General features: G+C 44.8%; 1 non-coding gene across 1 annotated transcript; it reads right to left on the reverse strand.

Moving 5' to 3' along the window:
* Positions 1–4,421: 4,421 nt before the first annotated feature.
* Positions 4,422–4,552, reverse strand: LOC115064321. The gene has a single exon (XR_003844160.1). It is a non-coding gene; the product is annotated as a small nucleolar RNA SNORA17 (small nucleolar RNA).
* Between the last annotated feature and the right edge of the window lie 200 nt (positions 4,553–4,752).

Here is a 4,752-nt window from a genome sequence, read left to right on the forward strand (position 1 = left end):
GGTGTGTGTGTGTGTGTGTGTGTGTGTGTTTTGCAAATTTAACTTGTTCAAATAAAATTCCATCCACATGGAGGCATAGTAGAATATTGTCCCTGTCCTAAATGTGTAATTACTTTCCTTTGGTTATAACTGCTCCATTTCCCCACAAATGGGGTCCTTTTTTTCCCCTTGCATCTCACTGAGGGAGAGTGGTGTGGTGCAGGCAGAGTGTAGAGCATGATATATTTAGTGGTGATTTTGGACATGAGGTCCAAAAATGCACTTATAAATAAAAACCCACTTCCAAGGGCCAACACCTCATACTCTAAAGCTCATTATCTCCTCCTGACTCTGCTAAAGCCAGCAGATCTTATGGTCTCTACTTCCACCAATCTGCTGCATGCAGTCAATAGCCATCTTCTCTTCCACTAGGGATGCAGGATATCCTCTGTGCTGGGAGCTATTCCTACACCTCTAGCACCTTCAACAGGGCCTTCAGAAGCCCAGCGTTGCTGCCAAATTGCCATTTTGGAAGCTTTGAACACAAGTCTAGGGCCATTTGGAAATTGTATGCCTCATTTTTGTTTTGTTAACATAGGGTCTCTATACCCCAGGTTGGCCTCAAAGTCACTATGTGGAAGAGGTTGGTTTTAAACTCCTGATTCTCTTGCCTCTACCTCTTAGGAGCTAGGATTATAGATATATATATTATGACACCCAGCTTACTCTCCTTTTGATTGACCTGTGATATGTCACAAACTAATAGGAAGCCCACAAGCAGTTATTGAGTACCTACTGTGTGCCAGATGCTAATCCTGGAGGAAGAGATTATCTGTATTTCAAGTTTAGTGTACCTCTTCCCCTGATATCGATTAATTATCACTCTGGGTGTCAACAGTGTCTTGTACATGCTGGGTGAGTGCTGCAGCCCCAGCCCCTGTAACATCTTCAAAGTGAGAGGAGTAGGCTGTGATGACCCTCACAAGTACATTGTGAGTTTAGACTAGCCTGGGCTACATGAGACCCTGTATCAACTGCTTCTACCCTTTAGGAAAATAATAGAAACAAAATTAAAAAATGAATACAAACAAAAGAAAAATAAACAAAATGGGAGTAGGTGTTTTAAATAATGGCTCTTACAGTTGTCGACGGAAAGGGTCTATCAGTATGCTAGTGTCTTGATCATTTATTTCATGTTTAAATACACACATATAAAGCACTCAAGAAGGATGACTGATAGATTCTAAGTTCCAAAGAACTGTTTTTGCTCTGTTTTAGTAGGGGAGGGAGGTCCCACTGAGTCACCAGGCTAGCCTGGAACTTTTAAGCTAAGTCCACCTTCCTGTCTCAGCATCCTAAGCTGGGCAAAAGGCTTAAGCCATCTCACCCAGAACGGAGAAACCCTGCATTGAGAAGAAAGGAAAGCATCACATGGCTTAGGAAGGCGTGGTGTTATGGTGTAATTGGAAGCACTTTTTTTTTCTTTAGGTAAAATAATGATGACTCTGAAAATTTGATGGCATGTTGTACAACACAGTGACCACAGATAATAACATTACATTGTGTCCTGAAATTGTCCAGGGAGTAGATGCTCATAACCACAAAAATGATTAAGTATATGAGGTAATGCATATGTTAATTATCTCATTTGAGCGATTTCCCAATGTCTACATATTTCATGTTCAATTTTGTTTTTGAGAAGAGTCATAACTATATAACCAAAGTGGGCCTGGAACTCACGGTGTAACCCAGGCTAGCCTTAGGCTTGTAGTAATCCTCCTGACTAAGCTTCTTGAGTACCATTATGACCGGTGTGCACCATTGTACCTGGATCAAAATGTATAATTATTTGTCAACTAAAATAAGAAACATTATGGTCATGTCAGGGATTACAGTGATGTCAAGGCCAACCTGGCTACATATCTCTCCCTCATGCTGTTTTTTTTTTTTTTTTTTTTTTTTAAGCAAAATTACTAAATAAGTCTTTTAAGATAGAAAAGTCTGAAGCTCAGTTGGATGAATGCTTGCCTCAGCCCTGCAGAAATGAGGTGTTTAGCATGCTTGTAATCCCAGGCAGAAGGTCAGAAGTTCAAGGTCATCCTTAGACACAGAGTGAGTTTGCAGCCAGTCTGTTGTATGTGAGACCATGTTTCAAAAAAAAAAAAAAAAAAAAAAAAAAAAAAGAAAGAAAGAAAGAAAGAAAGAAAAGAAAAGAAAAAGAGAAGAAAGGAACAAAGAAAACATTTTAGTTCCTTTTATAATATGATGATAGAACACCATGAATAAGGCACCTTAGGAAGTGTTTACCTTTGGGGCTTACAGCTTCAGAGGGTAAGAATCCATGATCATTATTGGGGATTGTCTTAGTTAGGGTTTTACTGCTGCTATGAACAGACACCATGACCAAGGCAAGTCTTATACAAAAGAACATTTAATTGGAGCTGGCTTACAGGTTCAGAGGTTCAGTCCATTATCATCAATGTGGGAGCATGGCAGTATCCAGACAGGCATGGTGCAGGCAGAGCTGAGAGTTCTACATCTTCATCCAAAGGCTGCTANTGGAAGACTGACTTCCAGGCAACTGGGGTGAGAGTCTTAAGCCCACACCCACAGTGATACACCTATTACAAGAAGGCCACGCCTCATTGGTCAAGTACAAGGCCCTGGTTTCTGCTACTCTATCTCGACTGGAACTTCAGTGGGTCTCCTCTCAGATAGCCTGTTGTTGCCCTGTGTCATGGAGATCCTGTAGTTTTGGATCTCTAAGACCAGCCCCTTCATGCATGCCTGCAGTTTACTGATGGAGGAGATGTTGGGGTGGACAAATTGAAAGTACTGGATCTGGGCCTGAGAGGTATCCGAGCTGGTCAGACTGCTGGTTCTTCTGCTTTTATGCCCTCAGTGATAGCTCACCTGCAAACCCAAAACCAGGGGCAGCTCTACCCTGCTGTCCAGGCAAGGTACAGGGCCCACTCTCCCAAGTATTGCAGCCAGGGACAGCCCTCCTCCCTGCCATAGATGGCAAGGGACAAGGGAGGGAAGGAGGGCATCTCTCCCTCGTTGTGTCAGGTGAGGGATGGGGCCAGTTCTGCACAGCACTTGAAGTGCAAACTTTAAGTTTCTTTGGAAAGTTAGTTATGTCAAATGATGTTTTGCTGGGGCACAGAGGTGAAAGGATGTCTTGCTAAAGCAAACACATGAAAGGACCCATGATGGAGGAGTATACATATGACTCCACAGACTCCACAGTGGGGGATGAGCACTGAGCATTGGCTTGGTTTGCTCCACCTCGCTATTCTTTGCTAAAGACACGCATGTACTGTTTCGTCTTACATGGTGTTGTTAAGATCAACTTGTGGTAATGTCGACATTGAGAGAAACTTGTCAAAGAACTGCTTGTGAGGTTCCTGAAGCAGCCTGCTACTTCTGCAGCCTTACCTCAGACCAGTTGGCAAACCTGGCAGTTTTTTCAGGATTGAATTACAGCTGCTGGTTCGTGCCTGGTGTCTGCCTGCCTAGAGGACTGGTCTGCAGATGCTGAGTCGTCTTTGGTACAGGACTGAACTGCTGAGAAAGAAGATGAACTTGTTCCTGAAGAACTACTACTGAACAGGTCTACTTCCCTCACATCCTATTAACTTTTCTCTGCCACTACCTCTCCTGCATGGTGGGGTAGAGAAGAGGTTGAACCCTTATTAAAAGTACATTGCGAAAGATTTATGCCTACAGCCCTCAAATATCAGCATGTCCCTGGCGGCAGCCCAGACTAAGGATATCTGCCTGGCCTTTGTTGGTAACAGACCTAGCTGCTTCAGGGTCATGGACCCATACATAGTCCCCAGTGGCAGTTTAGGCTGGGACCCCACCATAGTCCCTGGAGGCATCACTAGCTGTTCATATCAGGCTGTTCCTCACTACCCTTGAGTCTCCAGTTCTGCCTCTCTTCATTGTGCCCACATCCTTCTGTTTCTCTTTCTCTTCCATTTCTCCACCATTTACTTGCTCATTTTAGAGATGCCTGGGGTCTCTGAGTGTCTGGGATCATGTCAGGAGTGCTTTCAGAAGTGCTTTGTTCTACTCATGCATTATGGAGCTGGGCAGAGGTCATCTCAGGCATGGTCTGAGCCATACATAGTGCCTGACTGGTGTTCATTTCAGGCAAGCTCCCTGTCTGGGACCTATGGCACTGGTCTGGTGGTCATCTAGGGCTTGCTCCTTACCTGACCCACCCAAGTAGCCCCACGTGAAGGTCATCTGTCTCAAGCTCACTCCTATCTGGGACTCTCAGTTCTAGGTGGGGTTCTAGTGTCTGGCTTGCTCCCAGTCCCGGGAGCCACTGGGGCCTCCCTGTGCCCAGACTGCTGGTCATCTCAGGCTAGCTCCCTGTGTGGGTCCCCTGGCACCAGACTGGTGGTTGTCTCAGGCTAGATTTTTTTTCAGGGAATGATAGACTGCTAATAATTCAGATGTTCCTAGGTCAGAACACCGAGCGTAGACATAGACTTTCTCCTCTCTGCCACCTACTAATGCACAGGTGACACAGCAACCCCACCTGGAATGCCTCTGGGGTAGGGGGCTTTTGCAATCTAAAGCCTGTCCTCAGTGACAAATGTCCCTCAACAAGTCCAAATCTCCTAATCCTTCCCGTAGGCTTAGATTTTTCAAAACCACCTTTAATAAGGGTTCTTAAGTGCTCCACCCGCCCTTCTAGCTCACTGACAAAATGTAGGGGAGAAAATAGTTAACAGGACAAGAGGATGGGGACCTGCCTAG

Source organism: Mus pahari, chromosome 6, assembly GCF_900095145.1.
Source record: "Mus pahari chromosome 6, PAHARI_EIJ_v1.1, whole genome shotgun sequence".
NCBI lineage: Eukaryota > Metazoa > Chordata > Mammalia > Rodentia > Muridae > Mus > Mus pahari.